We start from the raw sequence: 21361 nt of genomic DNA, 5'->3' as shown, positions 1-21361 counted from the left end.
AAAAACTGTGCGGTTTTACAGCTAATTTCCTGCAATTCTACCCATTTTGCCATCGGGTGGAGAGACATGTTTACCGTTGTAAAGCTAATTTTGTGCAATTCTACACATTTTGCCATGTTTTATGCCATGTTAATATGATATCTGAGTGAGAATGACTAACAATATCAATGGGGGCCCTATGGAGGTCAGGGCCCCTAGGCATGTACCCTGTGTGCCCGGTCGGTATTTGTCCATGATTACAACAAGTTTAGATACAACGCATTCAGAGAGTATTCAGACCCCTTTACTTTTTCCACATTTTGTTACTTTTGGTCCTCTGTAGCTCAGCTGGTAGAGCACGGCGCTTGTAACGCCAAGGTAGTGGGTTCGATCCCCGGGACCACCCATACACAAAAATGTATGCACGCATGACTGTAAGTCGCTTTGGATAAAAGCGTCTGCTAAATGGCATATTATTATTATTATTATTGTTACGTTACAGTCTTACTCTAAAATGGACTAAATTACTTTTTTCCCTCATCAATCTACACACAATACCCCATAATGACAAAGCAAAAACAGGTTTAGACATTTTAGCAAATTTAAAAAACAGAAATACCTTATTTACATAAGTATTCAGACCCTTTGCTATGAGACTCGAAATTGAGCTCAGGTGCATCCTGTTTCCATTGATCATCCTTGAGATGTTTCTACAACTTGATTGGAGTCCACCTGTGGTATATTCAATTGACTGGACATGATTTCAATTGACAGCCAGAGCCTGGACTTGAACCCGATCGAACAGCTCTGGAGAGACCTGAAAATAGTTGTGAAGCGACTCTCCCCATCCAACCTGACAGAGATTGAGAGGAACTGCAGAGAAGACTGGGAGAAACTCCCCAAATACAGGTGTGCCAAGCTTGTAGCATCATACCCAAGAAGACTCAAGGCTGTAATCGCTGCCAAAGGTGCTTCAACAAAGTCTGAATACTTATGTAAATGCAATATTTCAGCTTGTAATTTTTTTCAAACATTTGCGAAAAATTCGTAAAAAACCTGTCTTTGCTTTGTCATTTGCTTTGTTATTATGGGGTATTGTGTGCTAAGGAAAAACCCCCAATATATTCAATTTTAGAATAAGGCTGTACCGTACCAAAATGTGGAAAAAGTCAAGGGGTCAGAATACTTTCCGAATGCACTGTAGCTGGCTAGACTAACTACCAATCAAAAATTGTTAGCTGACATGGCTAATTGAGTGACTGTCAATGACTGACATAACAAGAGAAAAACTGCTGATGCACAACCAAATTTAGAAATTGCACCTGGTGTATTCTAATAATATTCTTTCTCTTAATAGTAAGTTGCAACCCCGACTGTTGCTTATGCCTGGAACCGGCCTGTGTATATATACACTGAGTATACCAAACATTAGGAACACCTTCCTAATATTGAGTTGCACCCCCCCACACACTCAAACTGGTGCGCCTGGCACCTACTACCTTACCCCGTTCAAAGGCACTAAAATGTTGTCTTGCTCATTCTCCCTTTGAATGCCACACATACACAATCAATTGTCTCAAGGCTTAAAAATATGTCTAACCTGTCTCCTCCCCTTCATCTACACTGATGTAAGTGGATTTAACAAGTGACATCAATAAGGGATCAGAGCTTTCATCTGGATTCACCTGATCAGTCTATGTCATGGAAAGAGCAGGTGTCCTTAATATTTTGTGCACTCAGTATAATTTAGTGAGTGTGTGTGTAGGGTCAGTGCAGATAGTCCGGGTAACCATTAATTAACTATTTAGCAGTCTTATGGCTTGGCGGTAGAAGCTGTCTCGGAGCCTGTGACAAATGAGGGAAAGGGGGATACCTAGTCAGTTGCACAACTGAATACATTCAACTAAAATGTGTCTTCCGCATTTAACCCAACCCTTCTGAATCAGAGAGGTGCGGTGGGCTGCCTTAATCGACATCATCGGCGCCTGTGGAGAAGTTGTAGTTGAGGGTTAACTGCCGACTCAGGGATTGAAATCAGCAACCTTTTGGTTACTGGCCCAACGCTCTTAATTGCTAGGCTACCTGCCTCCCAGCATCTAATGCTGCGTTCAAGACAACTAGGAACTGTGGGTAAAAATTAGCTTAGACTGGGAAAGATCGTTTTCAATTATCAAACTATTGACCTTGTTTTTTTCCCAGAGTTCCCAGTTGTCTTGAAAGCATCGTCCTCTTGAAGACCAGCTGTGGGTTTTTTAAATCGGTGGATTCCACTGTTTTCATTGGAACAGAGCACAGCAGCCACTGGCGTACCGGACACCCCCGCACCCCCGTTTGAGAAATGAAATACTGGTGGTTGTTGTTTCTGCATATGCTCGAATATATATACAATAATTGGCTGTTGAGACTGTTCTGTTGAAAAAATAATATTAATGGGAATTCACTACAAAGCCGTATTCTATTTCACATTTACTGAAAATTGGCAATGAAACATTCAATCTCAATGAAGTTTTCTGTATACAAGTATCTGTTATGAACAGAGTGTAGAATTGACCCTTTGCTAAAGTTTATTTTTATTTTTATGTTATTGCACAAGCGCACTTCACAGGATCGTCACTAGTTACCACGGCCACAAAGTCATAACGATAAACCCTGCCTATTTCTCCAATGTATTTTCTTAAAATGTGATTTTAAACCTAATCTTTACCCTAACCTTAACCACAGTGCTAACCTTATGCCTAACCTTAAATGAAGACCAAAAAGCAAATGTTTGTTTTCATTAATATTTACTATATAGCCAATTATGACTTTGTGGCTGTGGTAAGTGGGAAATACTTCACAGAGAAGGTGTTCCCTAACGGAAATATGCAAATACATACTAAAACGCGCCAATAGGATCTCACTATCTCGTGCTTGGCTCTGCCCATTTATTCTGCCCACTATGCTTCATTTGCTCTCATTAGAAACAACGCCGATGAGATATGTTGGGTTAGTTACCAGTATCTTTGGTACAACTCTCTCTCCAATTCAGATAAAACCACACAATATGTAATAAGGGTTGTATGACATCTAGTGGTATAATCTGGAAATAGCACAGCTGCTGTTTTCAAACGTGCCTACTGTTTTCACTATTGGTCTCCAGATTAACAAAGTAGGCCTATGCAGATGTTACTATTTGGCAACAACTAATCACATAATCCATTTGATAGGTTTAGGCACAAGGACCAAGCCATGGGCCCCAGAATGGATTTGCTACACAATACCAACAGGGCAAAGACCATGTGTAATGTACCTGGAGGACAGATGTGGTTAAATAGCTGCTGTAAAAAAAACCTGCGGCTTTAAGGGTTTTGATTGACCATGTAAACAGGATTATTAGGGAAATCTTTCCTCTTGCAAAGCATGTAAACATTTTAATCAAACTATTTTATTAATTTGAGTATTCCTAATAATCTGTCCATGTAAACGTACCCAATGAACCTACTAGCCGGAATGCATTTATTTGTAACTTTCATTATAGTGATACCCCTTGCCTCATGGCTAAATCTGTTTGTCTACCTGGAGTTGCACTGTGGAAGTCAGTTTTGAAGTGTTTTACAGTCTTGACTTTGTGATTTCTTCTATTATTTAGTCTTCTTGGTTTATTCAACTGCTCTGGATATCTCAGTTACCACAGGTAGAAATGTCCATCACAATAGACACATTTGGGAGAAAACTCATATTATAAATACTTTGGGATGCAAAAATAATTGTCTAATGTAAATGACAATCCTCTATATTAGTCGAATGTATTGAGTGATTGACACAAACCTTATTTATACAGTATTGTAGTTTTGACTGCTCCATAATTTTTTGTCATGGCCACACTCTCACAGTGTCCAGAGGATGGCACCAGATCTCTGGATTACAAAGGAAGACCCAGCGTGATCTGCCTAACGATGTCGCTCTACCAGACGGACTCAATGCATTTTATGCACACTTTGACAATAACAACATTGTGCCGGGTGTGAGGGCCGCCACCGACTCAGAAGATTGGGTGATCTCGCTCTCTGAGGCCGACGTGAGTAAAGTCTTTAATCAGGTCAACACCTGCAAGGCCGCGGGGCAAGATGGTATTCCAGGGCGCGTTCTCAGAGCATGCGCAGAACAGCTGGCAGGCATATTCAAGGTCATCTTCAACCTCACCTTGTCCCAATCTGTAATCCCCACATGTTTTATTAAGATAACCACCATCATTCCTGTTCCCAAGAACTCAAAGGTTTCATGCCACAATGACTACCGCCCTGTACCACTGACATCTGTAATCATGAAATGCTTTGAGAGGCTGGTTATGGCACACATCAACTCCATCATCCCAGACACCCTAGAGTCACTCCAATTTGCATACCGCCCCAACAGATCCATAGACGATGCAATCTCAATTCCACTCCACACTGCCCTCACCCACCTAGATAAGAGGAATACCTATGTGAGAATGCTGTTCATTGACTACAGCTCAGCATTCAACACCATTGTCCCCTCCAAGCTTGTCACCAAGCTTAGGACCCTGGGACTGAACACCTCCCTCTGCAACTGGATCCTGGACTTCCTGACATGTCTACCCAAGGTGGTGAGGGTAAGCAACATCACCTCCGCTACGCTGACCTTCAACACGGATGTGTGCTTAGTCCCCTCCTGTACTTCCTGTTCACCCATGACTGCGTGGCCACGCACGACTCCAACACCATAATCAAGTTTACTGATGACACGATATGGTAGGCCTGATCACCGGCGACGATGAGACAGACTACAGGGAGGAGGTCAGAGACCTGGCAGTGTGGGGCCGGATCAACAACCTCTCCCTCAATGTCAGTAAGACCAAGGAGCTGATCGTGGACCACAGAAAACGGGGGGGCGAGCACGCTCCCATCCATATCAACAGAGCTGTAGTGGAGTGGGTTTAGAGCTTCAAGTTCCTTGGTGTCCAAATCACTAAGAACTTAAAATGGTCCAAACACACAAACACAGTTGTGAAGAAGGTGCGACAGCCCCTCCTCCCCTCAGGAGGTTGAAAAGGTTTGGCATGGGCCCTCAAATCCTCAAAAAGGTTATGCAGCTGTACCATTGAGAGCATCTTGACTGGCTGCGTCACTGCTTGGTATGGCAACAGCACCGCCCTGGATCGCATGGCGCTACAGAAGGTGGTGCCAACAGCCCAATACATCACTGGGACCGAGCTCCCTGCCATCCAGGTCCTCTATATCAGGCGGTGTGAAAGGAAGGACCAGAAAATTGTTAGACTCCAACCACCCAAACCATAGACTGTTCTCTCTGCTTCCGCACGGCAAATGGCACCGGTGCATCAAATCTGACACCAACAGGCTCCTGAACAGCTTCTATCCCTGAACAGCTTTTATAAGACTGCGATCAAGGGCGGTGCTATTCCAGGCTGAATCACAACCGGCCGTGATTGGGAGTCCCATAGGACAGCGCACAATTGGCCCAGCGTCGTCCGGGTTTGGCCGGTGTAGGCCGTCATTGTAAATAAGAATGTTCTTAACTGACTTGCCTAGTTAAATAAAGGTTAAATAAAATAAGAATAAATAAATAGCTAACTAAATAGCTAACAAAATGGCTACACGGACTGACTTGAGCCTTGTATTTTATTCTTGCACAGTCTCTATGCACACTCACAGGGCCCTACACACTTACACACACAGACACTCCAACACACATAAAAACACTCACTCCATAATTTGCTCACACACGCAAACACATAATATGCACCACAGGAGGTTGGTGGCACCTTAACTGGGGAGGACAGGCTCGTGGTAATGGCTGGAGCGGAATAGGTGGAATGGTATCAAATACATCAAACACATGGGTTCCATGTGTTTGATGATATTCCATTCGCTCCTTTCCAGCCATTATTATGAGCCGTCCTCCCCTCAGCACCCTCCACTGATATGGACATACGCTACCGGTCAAAAGATTTAGAACACCTACTCATTCAAGGGGTTTTCTTTATTTTTACTATTTTCTACATTGGAGAGTAATATTTAAGACATCAAAACTACGAAATAACACATATGGAATCATGTAGTGACCAAAAAAGTGTTAAACAAATCAGAATATATGTAATATTTGAGATTCTTCAAATAGCCACGCTTTGCCTTGATGACAGCTTTGCACACTCTTAGCATTCTCTCAACCAGCTTCACCTGGAATGCTTTTCACCCAGTCTTGAAGGAGTTCCCACATATGCTGAGCACTCGTTGCCTGCTTTTCCTTCACTCTGCCGTCTGACTCATCCCAAACCATCTCAATTTGGTTGAGTTCAGGGGATTGTGGAGGCCAGGTTATCTGATGCAGCACTCCATCACTCTCCTTCTTGGTAAAATAGCCCTTACGCAGCCTGTTGAAAAACAAATGATAGTCCCACTAAGCCCAAACCAGATGGGATGGCGTATCACTGCAGAATGCTGTGGTAGCCATGCTGGTTAATTGTGCCTTGAATTCTAAATCAATCCCAGACAGTGTCACCAGCAAGGCACCGCCACACCATAACACCTCCTCCTCCATGCTTTACGGTGGGAAATACACATGCGGAGATCATCCATTTACCCACACCGCGTTTCACAAAGACACTGCGATTTGAAACAAAAATCTCCAATTTGGACTCCAGAACAAAGGACACATTTCCACCGGTCTAATGTCCATTGCTCATGTTTCTTGGCCTAAGCAGGTCTCTTCTTCTTATTGGTGTCCTTTAGTAGTGTTTTTTTTTTGCAGCAATTCGACCATGAAGGCCTGATTCACACAGTCCCCTCTGAACAGTTGATGTTGAGATGTGTCTGTTACTTGAACTCTGTGAAGCATTTATTTAGGCTGCAATTTCTGAGGCTTGTAACTCTAATAAACGTATCTTCTGTAGCAGAGGTAACTCTGGGTCTTCCATTACTGTGGCGGTCCTCATGAGAGCCAGTTTCATCATAGCGCTTGATGGTTTTTGCGACTACACTTGAAGAAACTTTCAAAGTTCTTGACATTTTCCGGATTGACTGACCTTCATGTCTTAAAGTAATGATGGACTGTCGTTTCGCTTTGCTTATTTTAGCTGTTCTTGCCATAATATGGACTTGGTCTTTTACCAAATAGGGCTATCTTCTGTATACCCCCACTACCTTGTCACAACACAACTGATTGGCTCAAACGCATTAAGAAGGAAAGATATTCCACAAAATAACTTTTAAGAAGGCACACCTGTTAATTTAAATGCATTCCAGGTGACTACCTCATGAAGATGGTTGAGAGACTGCCAAGAGTGTGCAAAGCTGTCATCAAGCAAAGGGTGGCTACTTGAAGAATCTCAAATATAAAATATATTTTGATTTGTTTAACATGTTTTTCATCACTACATGATTCCATATGTGTTATTTCATAGTTTTGATGTCTTCACTATTATTCTACAATGTAGAAAATAGTAAAAATTAAGAAAAACCCTTGAATGAGCAGGTGTTCTAAAACGTTTGACCCGTAGTGTACATGTATACTGACTCTACACACGCACACCCACTCATATACAATCATCATATACGCTGCTGCTACTCTGTTTATCATATATCCTGATGCCTAGTCACCTTGTCCCTATACATATCTACCTCTATCGATCCAGTATCCCTGCACACTGTAAATATGGTACTGGAACTGACCCTGTATATAATAATAATAATAATATGCCATTTAGCAGACGCTTTTATCCAAAGTGATTTACAGTACCCTTACTTACTTTATTGTGTTCTTATTTCTTATTTTTAAGTTTTGGTTCTACCTTGTTAATTTTTGCATTACAATGTTATTGATTACTGCATTGTTGCGGTTCGCTTGCAAGAAAGGCATTTCACTGTACTTGTGCATGTGACATTACAACTTGAAACTGGAAACGATTACATGCTGACAAATCTCAACAACATTATAACACATGCCGGATTTCTCTCAACACAGGAAGCGGCACAGGTCCTAATCCAAGCCATTTGTCATCTCCCGTCTGGATTACTGCAACTCGCTGTTGGCTGGGCTCCCTGCCTGTGCCATTAAACCCCTACAACTCATTCAGAACGCTGCAGCCCGTCTGGCGTTCAACCTTCCCAAGTTCTCTAACGTCACCCCGCTCCTCCGCACACTCCACTGGCTTCCAATTGAAGCTCGCATCTGCTACAAGACCATGGTGCTTACGGAGCTGTGAGGGGAACGGCACCTCCTTACCTTCAGGCTCTGATCAGTCCCTACACCCAAACGAGGGCATTGCGTTCTTCCACCTCTGGCCTGTTGGTCCCCTACCTCTACGGAAGCACAGTTCCCGCTCAGCCCAGTCAAAACTGTTCGCTGCTCTGGCACCCCAATGGTGGAACAAGCTCCCTCACGACGCCAGGACAGCGGAGTCACTGACCACCTTCCAGAGACACTACCTCTTTAAGGAATACCTGGGATAGTATAAAAGTAATCCTTCTACCCCCCCCCCCCCACCCCCACAAAAATATAAATTTAAAATAATAATAATAATAATAATAATAATAATAATAATAATATATATATATATATAAAACATAACACAAAAAAATTAAATAAAACAACAACAAACGTAAAAATAAAAGTAACAAAAAAAAACAATATATATATAAAACTAATGAAAATTATAAATATACTCGAAAAAATAATATACAATTAGAAAAAGAATCGCTATATATATATATATATATATATATATATATATATATATATATAGTTTTTTTTATATACAAAAAGTAAGACAAAATGAAACAAAATAAAACAATTGAAAATTGTAAAGTGGTTGTCCCACTGGCTATCATAAGGTGAATGCACCAATTTGTAAGTCGCTCTGGATAAGAGCGTCTGCTAAATGACGTAAATGTAAATGTAGTGCAAGCGTAATGTACCATTTCAGATTGATTTTCAATAGAAATAGTAAACAATAACCAGGAAATTGGCTCAATGGTTCTTCTTATCGAATTATATTAGTTCCACATTTTGAATTCACTTAGAGTTTGACACAGTAAGTACTGACAAAATGTCCTTGGCTTGATGGAAATGGAGTTTGACCATGTTGAGTTGGGAATGACATCTGAAATAAATCACTGAACCAAAATGTCTGCCAGTCACCGTCACTGTAACCTCACTCTTTCTTGCCTTAGTGTTCTGAAATTAATGGCCTCCTTTGTGAGGCATAGAAAGCCTGATACACCAATACCAAAATAACACACTTTCTTATGTGACATGTCATGCTCATGTCCTCAAGAGAATAATGTTCATACAGCATCTTCAAATCCCTAACCTGACACAAAGGTTGGTATTCAGTTATTCTTCAGTCTGGATAGTGACTGTGCTGGTGATTTGTCAGGGCAGCTGAAAAAGTGAATTTTCTATATTCAACCCAAATATATAATCTTTGCTTCAGCTTGAAAGCCCCTTCCCAAAACAAGTCATCTGTTTTTAAGGCCATGATGAGAGTTACAGACACTAGGTTTTACTAGATAAGCAATATTCTGGATGTCTAACAGTGAAATACAGTTAGGAACAGGGCTGGAATTGTTCGAACTTGAGATTTAGCTTTCTCCAAGAACATTTGCTATAGCATGTAAAAAAAAGTGTTAAACAGATTGAAAAAAGGTTACCTTGCTTGACATCTTTTTATTGCAGAATGATTTAGCAGGGATGTAGCTCAGTTGATAGAGCATGGCGTTTGCAACGCCAGGGTTGTGGGTTCGATTCCCACAGGGGGTATGAAAAAAAATTATGTATGCACTAACTGTAAGTTGCTCTGGATAAGAGCGTCTGCTAAATGACTAAAATGTAAATTTAATTAAAACACTTTCTATTTTCAGGTGTCATGCATGTATCATTTAAAGCTCTGATGTACTAACTATATCATCCGTTGGCAGTGTGTGTAGCTAGTGATATAGGTTCACTTGTGTTGTCAGTGCACTGTCACCTAATCCTCCCTCAAACCTTGCAAGGAGACTGTCATGTAGCATATAATTTGCTACCAGGGGCGCAACGTTCACTGGGGACGGGGAGGACATGTCCCCCCTACATTTTGAAATGGCATTTTTGTCCCCCCCAAGTTTTGTTATTGGAATGTGATACAAAACAAGGCAACGGTGGGATTTAGGACCATGAGGACGCCTTCAAGCAGTCGGGTAGGCTGTTTGGAGTGCTTATCCGACTGGGGGAAAAAAAACGATATATACAGTACCAGTCAAAAGTTTGGAGACACCTACTCATTCAAGGGATTTTCTTTATTTTTACTATTTTCGACATTGTAGAATAATAGTGAATGCATCAAAACTATGAAATACACACATATGGAATCATATAGTAACCAAAAAAGTGTTAAACAAAATGTGTTTGCTTATTTTTTTCTTTAAGCAATGGCTTTTTTCTGGACACTCTTCAGTAAAGCCCAGCTCTGTGGCGTGTACGGCTTAAAGTGGTCCTATGGACACATACTCCAATCTCCGCTGTGGAGCTTTGCAGATCCTTCAGGGTTATCTTTGGTCTCTTTGTTGCCTCTGATTAATGCCCTCCTTGCCTGGTCCGTGAGTTTTGGTGGGCGGCCCTCTCTTGGGAGGTTTGTTGTGGTGCCATATTCTTTAAATTTTTTAATAATGGATATAATGGTGTTCCGTGGGATGTTCAAAGTTTTGGATATTTTTTTATAACCCAACCCTGATCTGTACTTCTCCACAACTTTGTCCCTGACCTGTTTGGAGAGCTCCTTGGTCTTCACGGTGTTGCTTGCTTGGGGGTGTCCCTTGCTTAGTGGTGTTGCAGACTCTGGAGCCTTTCAGAACAGGTGTATATATACTGAGATCATGTGGCAGATCATGTGACACTTAGATTGCACACAGGTGGACTTTATTTAACTAATTATGTGACTTCTGAAGGTAATTGGTTGCACCAGATCTTATTTAGGGGCTTCAATACAAAGGGGGTGAATACATATGCACGCACCACTTTTCCATTATTTATTTTTTAGAATTTTTTGAAACAAGTTATATTTTAATTTCACTTCACCAATTTTGACTATTTTGTGTATGTCCATTACATGAAATCCAAATAAAAATCAATTTAAATTGCAGGTTGTAATGCAACAAAATAGGAAAAACGCCAAGGGGGATGAATACTTTTGCAAGGCACTGTACATATCCGATTCCAAAAACGCACCAACAGACCAATCAATAAATCAATCAACCTAAGAACCATCCAATCAGTCTGATCAATCAACCTACCAACCCACCAATCAATCCACTCACCCACCCACTCAATCAGTCCGATGACATGACTCCAGCCAACCAGTGTTTGAGATGCTACTTTCTAATCTCCTGGTGTCTGTGGATTTGAGGAACCTCCCATATGACTCTTTCTCCATCAGAGCAAATACCTGTCTCTGGGCCAGGTCAAAGGTCATAGGAGAGTCGGCCCAGGTTCCTCAATGTGAAGTGGTCAATGTTTACCTGTTAGAGGCAGAGTCAGCTGAGCATTAGAACCAAATTACCTCAGGGATAGTGCCTTAAAGCGGCAATCAGCAGCAGAAACAATAACAAAGTGGTCGCCCCACCCCTGATTCAGTAAAAAGCTGAGGGATGGGTCTGGAGAAATGTAACCTCTCTCAAATTCATAGACAGAGCTATGGATGCAAAGACTGATCATCCATGATTTAATTTAGAGTTTTAACCATGTTTTGAGGCTATAGTGTTTGCTTACGTTTTCTTTATTTACAAACATTGGAGTTAAACAAGCTTATATTTTGGGTTCTGATGGGGTGTGACAGTTAAACTAAGCTCATGAGCCATTTATAAGTTATATTCTTCAAGAATCAATGGGTACATATGATTCATTTCTAAGTCCAAAAATGGATGTAGCAATTCATAGTGCAAAGATGCAGAAAAGTGATAGACCAGCGTCCCATTGTGACATAGCTACATGGCTCTGAGATCACCACCCGCGGGCGGACGCACAGCCCGAACGAGCACCTCACCAAAATTCCCAACCAACGTGGCTCCACGTACGCGTCCTCTATTCATTTGAATGTGTTGACAGTGGAGAAATTGCTTGAGCCGTGCTGAGAATTCGGAAAGTATGAATGCCAACCGTCTAATATTCTAGAATACTGCTGTGCGTACGCATACACGTTTTGGACTCTGATAAATTCATAATAAAGAGAAGGTCCATGTTTCAGTGTATCCTATGTGACAGAGTTCAGGTGTATGTGATGTGTAGTTAAGCACAGATATTACAAAATGTACTGGGTAAGACATTTACCTTTTCTATACTGAACAAAAATATATATTTTTTACTGAGTTACAGTTCATATAAGGAAATCAGTCAATTGAAAAAAGAAATTAGGCCCTAATCTATGGATTTTACATGACTGGGAATACAGATACACATCTGTTGGTCACAGATACCTTTAAAAAAAAGTAGGGGTGTGGTTCAGAAAACCAGTCAGTATCTGGTGTGACCACCATTTGCCTCATGCAGCGCGACACATCTCCTTCACATAGAGTTGATCAGGCTGTTGATTGTGGCCTGTGGAATGTTGTCCCACTCCTCTTCAATGGCTGTGCGAAGTTGCTAGATATTGGCGGGAATTGGAACACGCTGTCGATCCAGAGCATCCCAAACATGCTCAATGGGTGACATGTCTGGTGAGTATGCAGGCCATGGAAGAACTGGGACATTTTCAGCTTCCAGGAATTGTGTACAGATCCTTGCGACATTATCATGGTGAAACATGAGGTGATGGCAGCGGATGAATGGCACGACAATGGGCCTCAGGATCTCCTCACGGTATCTCTGTGCATTCAAATTTCCATCAATAAAATGCAATTGTGTTCATTGTCCGTAGCTTATGCCTGCCCATACCATAAGTTGGTAGAGCATGGCGTTTGCAACGCCAGGGTTGTGGGTTCGATTCCCACGGGGGTATGAAAAATAGTATGGAAAATAGAAAAATAATGTATGCACTCACTAACTGTAAGTCGCTCTGGATAAGAGCGTCTGCTAAATGACTAAAATGTAAATGTAAATGACTGACTGCAACATGGTCTAATTAGGGATATTGTATGTCTGTTGACACTTACAGCTGTTGGTCAGTACATTGTCCAGGGCCTTCCCTGTGATGCTTCCTCTCTTGATGGTCTTGAAAGATACATCTTTTTTTATAATGTGTTGTATTTATAAAGGACGTCCAGGAAAATAGGGATGTATATTTCTATCCCTGTAAGTGTGTACAGTGCCTTCAGAAAGTATTCATACCCCTTGCCTTAATCCATATTTTGTTGTGTAACACCTTTGGCAGCGATTACAGCTGTGACTTTCTGGGTAAGTCTCTAAAAACTTTGCACACCTGGATTGTACAATATTTGCACATTATTATTTAAAACAAATATCAAGCTCTGTCAAGTTGGTTGTTGATCATCGTCCAAAAAGTTATTATTTTGACTCATCTATCTATAGAACATTCTTCCAAAAATATTGATGATCATCCAGGTGCTTCCAGGTGCTTTTTGACAAACTTGAGTCAACTTTTTGGACGAGATGGGTCCCATTATATGTCTGGCGAAAACCAAACACTGCATTCCACATTAAGAACCTGTCACGATCGTTGAGAGACGGGTCAGACCAAGGTGTAGCGTGGTATGCGTACATGTTTATTAATAAGAATAAACACTTGACAAAATAACAAAAAAAAAACAAACGTCCTCTGGGCTATACACACAACCAGCCTAACAGGAAACACAAACAAGATCCCACAACTAAGGTAGGCAACATGGCTGCCTAAGTATGATCCCCAATCAGAAACAACGAGCGACAGCTGCCTCTGATTGGGAATCACACCCGGCCAAACATAGAAATACTGGAGCTGAACTTCACACCGGTAGAGCGGACTGCTCTGGCTCCGGAGTGGATCCGCTGACCGGACCTGGACTAGACACCGGTGGAGCGGACTGCTCTGGCTCCGGAGTGGAGCCGCTGACCGGGAGCTGGATCAGGCACCGGTGGAGCGGACTACTCTGGCTCCGGAGTGGAGCAGCTGACCGGAGCTGGACTGGGCACACGCACCACTGGTTTGGTGCGAGGAGCAGGCACGGGTCGTGCCAGACATGAGACACGCACCACTGGTCTGGTGCGAGGAGCAGGCACGGGTCGTGCCAGACATGAGACACGCACCACTGGTTTGGTGCGAGGAGCAGGCACGGGCCGTGCCGGACTGGATTCACGCACCACTGGTTTGGTGCGGGGAGCAGGCGAGGGCCGTGCCGGGCTGGCGACACGCACCACTGGTTTTGTGCGGGGAGCAGGTACGGGCCGTACCGGACTGGATACACGCACCACTGGTTTGGTGCGGGGAGCAGGTACGGGGCGTACCGGGCTGGCGACACGCACCACTGGTTTGGTGCGGGGAGCAGGTACGGGCCGTACTGGACTGGATACACGCACCACTGGTTTGGTGCGGGGAGCAGGTACGGGCCGTACCGGACTGGATACACGCACCACTGGTTTGGTGCGGGGAGCAGGTACGGGGCGTACCGGGCTGGCGACACACACCACTGGTTTGGTGCGGGGAGCAGGTATGGGTCTTACCGGACTAGATACGCGCACCACTAGTTTGGTGCGAGGAGCAGGTACGGGGCGTACCGGGCTGGCGACACGCACCACTGGTTTGGTGCGAGGAGCAGGTACGGGCCGTACTGGACTGGCGACACGCACCACTGGTTTTGTGCGGGGAGCAGGTACGGGGCGTACCGGGCTGGCAACACGCACCACTGGTTTGGTGCGAGGAGCAGGTATGGGGCGTACCGGGCTGGCGACACGCACCACTGGTTTGGTGCGAGGAGCAGGTACGGGCCGTACTGGACTGGAAACACGCACCACTGGTTTGGTGCGGGGAGCAGGTACGGGGCGTACCGGGCTGGAGACACACACCACTGGTTTGGTGCGGGGAGCAGGTATGGGTCTTACCGGACTAGATACGCGCACCACTGGTTTGGTGCGAGGAGCAGGTACGGGGCGTACCGGGCTGGCGACACGCACCACTGGTTTGGTGCGAGGAGCAGGTACGGGCCGTACTGAACTGGCGACACGCACCACTGGTTTTGTGCGGGGAGCAGGTACGGGGCGTACCGGGCTGGCAACACGCACCACTGGTTTGGTGCGAGGAGCAGGTACGGGGCGTACCGGGCTGGCGACACGCACCACTGGTTTGGTGCGAGGAGCAGGTACGGGCCGTACTGGACTGGAAACACGCACCACTGGTTTGGTGCGGGGAGCAGGTACGGGGCGTACCGGGCTGGCGACGCGCACCACTGGTTTGGTGCAGGGAGCAGGTACGGGTCGTACCGGACTAGATACGCGCACCACTGGTTTGGTGCGAGGAGCAGGTACGGGGTGTACCGGGCTGGCAACACGCACCACTGGTTTGGTGCGAGGAGCAGGTATGGGGCGTACCGGGCTGGCGACATGCACCACTGGTTTGGTGCGAGGAGCAGGTACGGGCCGTACTGGACTGGATACACGCACCACTGGTTTGGTGCGGGGATGAGGTACGGGGCGTACCGGGCTGGCGACGCGCACCACTGGTTTGGTGCAGGGAGCAGGTACGGGTCGTACCGGACTGGATACGCGCACCACTGGTTTGGTGCGAGGAGCAGGTACGGGGCGTACCGGGCTGGCGACACGCACCACTGGTTTGGTGCGAGGAGCAGGTACGGGGCGTACCGGGCTGGCGACACGCACCACTGGTTTGGTGCGAGGAGCAGGTACGGCCGTACCGGACTGGATACACACACCATTGGTTTGGTGCGGGGAGCAGGTACGGGGCGTACCGGGCTGTGGAGGCGCACTGGAGGTCTGGAGCGTAGAGCTGGCACAAACCGTCCTGGCTGGATGCCCACTTTCGCACGACACGTGCAGGGCGCTGGCACAGGACGCACTGGGCTGTGAATGCGCTCTGGCGACACAGTGCGTATCTCTGCATACCTAGGTTCCTCAATGAACACACGCTCCTTTTGTTGCCTGACCAACTCCTCTCTCCGTGCATCCACTACTTCCTTCTCCCTACGGGCCTCCTGCAGTCCTCCTCTTTAAGGGAGCTCTCCTGCTCTATTCTCCCTATCAGCCCCCGTAATGTGGTGGCCTCCTCTCTTAAACTGTCGATCCGCAGGTCTTGGAGGACCTCTAAAATAGCGGCCTCCTCCTCTATAGTCAGCCCTTTCACGGCCTCCTGCTGCCTCGTCGTCCACCCCGTGTGCCTCCCCAAATGTTTTCTTGGGGCTGCTTCTCGGGCTTTCTTCGTAACCGAGTCCTTTTGAGTCGCCGTTTCTCCTCTCCTGCCTGGGCTTCCTCCTTCGCCCAGGGTCCACTAACAGCCAATATCTCCTCCCAAGTCCAAAATGTCTTTCCCACCTGTGTCCAGGCTGTCTGCTGCTCCTGGGCACGCTGCTTGGTCTTTTGGTGGTGGGATCTTCTGTCACGATCGTTGAGAGACGGGTCAGACCAAGGTGCAGCGTGGTTTGAGTACAGGTTTTTTAATAAGAATAAACACTTGACAAAATAACATAAAAACAACGAAAACGTGAAGTCCTATGGGCTATACACACAACAAGCCAAACAGGAACAAACAAGATCCCACACCTAAGGTAGGTAACCAGGCTACTTAAGTATGATCCCCAATCAGAGACAACGAGCGACAGCTGCCTCTGATTGGGAATCACACCCGGCCAAACATAGAAATACAAATACTAGACTCCACCATAGAAATACAATAACATAGATCTCAAACTGAACTCACACCCTGACCCAACCAACAAGAGTTCTCTAGGTCAGGGCGTGACAGAACCTCATACCAACAGTCAAACATCGTGGTGGTAGTGTGATGGTTTGGGGATGCATTGCTACCTCAGGATCTGGACAACTTGCCTTAATAGAAGGAACAGTGAATTCTGCTCTGTATCAGAGAATTCTACAGGAGAATGTCAGACCATCAGTCTATGAGCTGAAGCGCATCTGGGTCATGCAGCAAGACAATGATCCAAAACACAATCAAGACTACATGAAAAGGGTTAAAAAGCAAAACAAATTAATTTTTGGAACTGCCTAGTCAAAATCCAGACCTAATCCCAATTGAGACGTTGTGGCAGGACTTGAACAGAGCAGTTCATGCTTGGAAACCCACAAATGCCGCTGAGTTAAAGCAATTCTGCATGGAAGAGTGGGGCAAAATTCCAGTCCTTTGAGAGACTGATCAGCAACTACAGGAAGCATTTGGTTGCAGTCATTGCAGCTAAAGGTGGCACAACCAGTTATTGAGTGTAAGGGGGCAATTCGTTTTTCACACAGGGGAATTGGGGGTTGCATAACTTAATTAAATAAATAAAATAAGTATAATTTATTTTTGTTATTTGTAAACTCTGGTTCCCTTTATCTAATATTAGGTTTTGGTTGAAGATCTGACAACATTCAGCATAAAACATTGGAAATGAAGAAAATCAGAAAGGGGGCAAATGCTTTCACGGCACTGTATGTACAGTATTTGTATTTAAATAAATTATTGATCTATAATGAATTATTATTCGGCTGTATATGGATTCATTTACTTTTTTCAAGGCCTTTTTGTCAACAATGTGGCCTCAATTTACCTGGGCACAGTGGCCATGCAAACACCCACCTCCCTCTCTATTTCTTTTGACACCAAGATCATAGGGTCTTACAGGAGGCATGTATAGGTCTAAAAATGGCCTACAATTGCCACTTTCATCATGTTTTTTTATTTTTATGGTTTGTGATACAAATGTATACTGAACAAAAAATAAACAAAACATGCAACAATTACAAAGATTTTACTGAGTTACATTTCATATAAGGAAATCAGTCAATTTAAAATAATTAATTAGGCCCTAATCTATGGATTTCACATGACTCGGTAGGGGTGCAGCCATGGGTGGGCCTGGGAGGGCATAGGCCCACCCACTTGGGAGCCAAGCCCAGCCAATCAGAATGAGTTTCTCCCCACAAAAGGGCTTTATTACAGACAGAAATGCTCCTCAGTTTCATCAGCTGTCCGGGTGGCTGTCTCAGACGATCCTGCAGGTAAAGAAGCCGGATGTGGAGGTCCTGGGCTGGCGTGGTTACACGTGGTCAGCAGTTGTGAGGCTGGTTGGAAGAACTGCCAAATTCTCTAAAACTACCTTGGAGGCAGTTTATCGTAGAGAAATTAACATTAAATTCTCTGGCAACAGTTATGGTGGACATTCCTGCAGTCAGCATGCCAAATGCACACTCCCTGAACTTGAGACAGCTGTGGCATTGTGTTGTGTGAGAAAACTGCACATTTTAGAGTGGCCTTTTATTGTCTCCAGCACAAAGTGCACCTGTGTAAAGATCATACTGTTCAATCAGCTTCTTGATATGCCACACCTGTCAGGTGGATGGATAATCTTGGCAAAGGAGAAATGCTTACTAACAGGGATGTAAACAGATTTCTGCACAAAATGTGAGAGAAATAAACTTTGTGCGTATGGAACATTTCTGGGATCTTTTATTTCAGCTCATGAAACATGGGACCAACATTTTACATGTTGCATTTATATTTTTGTTTGTATAAAAAGCATTTCAAACATCCTTCCTCCCAATGAATTTTCTATGTGAGAATTCTAAAGACAAACTGATACTAAAATTACGATTTGGGCCATAAAATAATTGTGCAAGAGTATGCACCAATAGCAGGTCCCGTACCGGGAAGAAATTAAATCTAATATCAACACTGATTGTGACGCACATCCATGTATCCACGTTCTATGCATATAGAAAAATGTAGCTTTTTGACAATAATCCAGCACATTACTTGGTTAATATAATGAAAGGTATTGCAATCAACATTTGAGCTTTTACAATAAATGATTCTCTAGGGACACATTTTCTAGGGCCTGCATGCTTTGTCTGTTTGAAGAGTACACTTCAGCATTAAGGTGTGTGAATTACTTTCTCTGGATGTTTTTCCATTACCTGCCATGCTTCGGAGGCATCTCCAGATATCTCTAAGGTTTCTTTGGAAGTGGGATGACATTCTCAGTGTGATCATGGTCTGGCCTCTGGAGCAGGGTACCAAACTTGAATTTGATCTGTTTGGCCCTACGAGAAGAATGAGAATGTGACAATCTGGCATACCATCAACTCAAAGACTAAATTAATTTCTGATGTTTGAATCAGAATAACATCAGCCTAAATAACCTATTTCTCAACATTTTAAAATTGAATGGGGTACATTTGAAAGGCACACATATACCGACATTTCCATTCAAACAGGAGTCAGGAGAACAAGTGTTAAAGCTTTAAACAAGTGTTAAACAACAACTGCTAAACAAGTAAAAAGGGTTTCAGTGTTAAACTGTTGGCATGATTTTAACGACACTGATAGAGCAATTGCAAATCAGAGTCAAAAACCTGTATAGGATTAATAAATCATCAGTCAAGCAGAGGCCTAAAAGTCGACTGTTGTATCAAAATGAGCGAATGTATTTACATAGCCTAGATGTGAAAATTAATTCTGAATATATATTATTTGGACAGAATGCTCATAGGGCCCAATTCAGGACATCACGCCTTTCGTACGCACTTCTCAGTAGTTGGTATTCAGACTTAACTTATGAAGGTGCAAAATGGGCTTTGCAGGCGTGGTTCCCTTGCACACGCTGAATAAATGTAATTCAAACACTGAAAACCCTCCCACTTGCTGGCCAACAGATTTTCTTGTGGAGTTTTCATTCAATAGGGTTTTCAGTAAATTTGTCTTAAGCCATCCCTTTGAACATGGTGTACCTTAAATTCGAATTTTGGCGACAGACTAGAATACATCGAGAGAATGGGTTCAGAAAATAGGAATCAATTAAAGAAAGCCATCTAAATATATGCATATTAGTCTCCGTTTCAACACCAACTGGTAGATTAAAAAAATACTCCACTCCATATCGATTTAATTGGCCTACATGTCTTTCTTCATATTATCAACTGTTACTATTGATCCTCACCAACAACCACATGGCCGTGACAGCGTTCACAGAGGAAGCTGTAACATATACACCGGGAGTCAGGAAGCAGGTGCAGAAGGTGAGTTTAATAATGAACCGATACAGCTGAACGAACATGCGCAGCATACTGACCGTGAGAGAAAATAATACTACCTAATGACTGATACTGCTGAGGACTAAATAAAGGGATAGTAATCAGAGTGATGATGAAGTCCAGGTGTGCGTAATGATGGGGAGCAGGTGTGTGCAATGATGGTTGCCAGGTGTGCTTAATGTGGGTTGCCAGGACCAGTGGTTAATAGACCTGGGACATCGCGTGCCAGAGGGAGGGAGGGAGGGAGGGAGGGAGGGAGGGAGGGAGGGAGGGAGGGAGGGAGGGAGGGAGGGAGCAGGAGTAGGAGTAGGCGTGACAGAAGCAAATGAAGGTTAATGAAACAATGTAATTAAATTGAATGATAATGTAGTTATACCAACTGAAGGAAACAGTAAATTGGCAGTTGAATATGTTTTGTTATTAGGCCTACTGATGTTCGATACTCATGGTGGTATTTAACATGATAGAAATAGGAAACAGAGAAAGTCGGGGTAGCCTATAATTAAGACATTCGACAGTGCCCATCCCTGCAAGTTAAAAGGCAATGTAATTTAAATTCTGCACAATGGCACAGCATTTCATGAACTTTACTGTTGATATGTTGATATGCTTCAGTTTGCTGCCACATGACTGGTTTCACATTTGTCTCCAGCGATTAGAAGGTTAAACATATCTAAAACAATTGTCATTTATATATTTACAATTCCTTTATCCAAACGGATTACTCATTTACCGAGCTGTTATCAATAGCTCTTATGAAGTTGTTAATGACAGTGCATGGAGAATGGTGTATTGTAAAAAGTAGATCCTTTTCCACTTGGAACTGGCAGGTCCACTAGACCTTTTTCATGTTTCCTCGTGCATAAAGTTGGTGGAATTTATTAGGGAATTAAGTCAAGGTCAGAGTACGGCGTGTCTGTAGACACACCTCCGCCACACCTTCATTTATTCGATCTCCACCCAAAACGAATAGCAGGTGAATAGCACTCTATTCTCATGCGTAAGTTCAAGGTCAGAATACGCATAGAGAGAAAAGTGCATAAAAAATGAATTACGTTCCATTTACGCACGCTTAACTCAGATCGGAATCGGGGCCATATAGAACTGTACTCACCTCTCAAGACATGTTTGCTTTAAGGCCGCAAACCCTTTACACATTCTCTGAGGTTTCCTTTATTAGTTTCTCCTCAGCATAATTCTTTGA

General features: G+C 43.8%; 1 pseudogene across 1 annotated transcript; it reads right to left on the bottom strand.

The window, feature by feature from the left end:
* Positions 1–11296: 11296 nt before the first annotated feature.
* LOC311150515 (regulator of G-protein signaling 5-like) lies at positions 11297–21315 on the bottom strand (annotated as a pseudogene). The gene is made up of 5 exons: positions 21272–21315; positions 19101–19167; positions 13119–13190; positions 11531–11544; positions 11297–11489 (listed from the first exon to the last, which is right to left on the bottom strand). The product of its transcript is annotated as a regulator of G-protein signaling 5-like (transcript).
* Between the last annotated feature and the right edge of the window lie 46 nt (positions 21316–21361).

This window comes from Coregonus lavaretus (assembly GCF_964263955.1).
Source record: "Coregonus lavaretus genome assembly, chromosome: 23".
Lineage (NCBI taxonomy): Eukaryota > Metazoa > Chordata > Actinopteri > Salmoniformes > Salmonidae > Coregonus > Coregonus lavaretus.
Note: the sequence above shows the minus strand (reverse complement) of the source record. Positions and strands in the feature narration are given on the sequence as shown.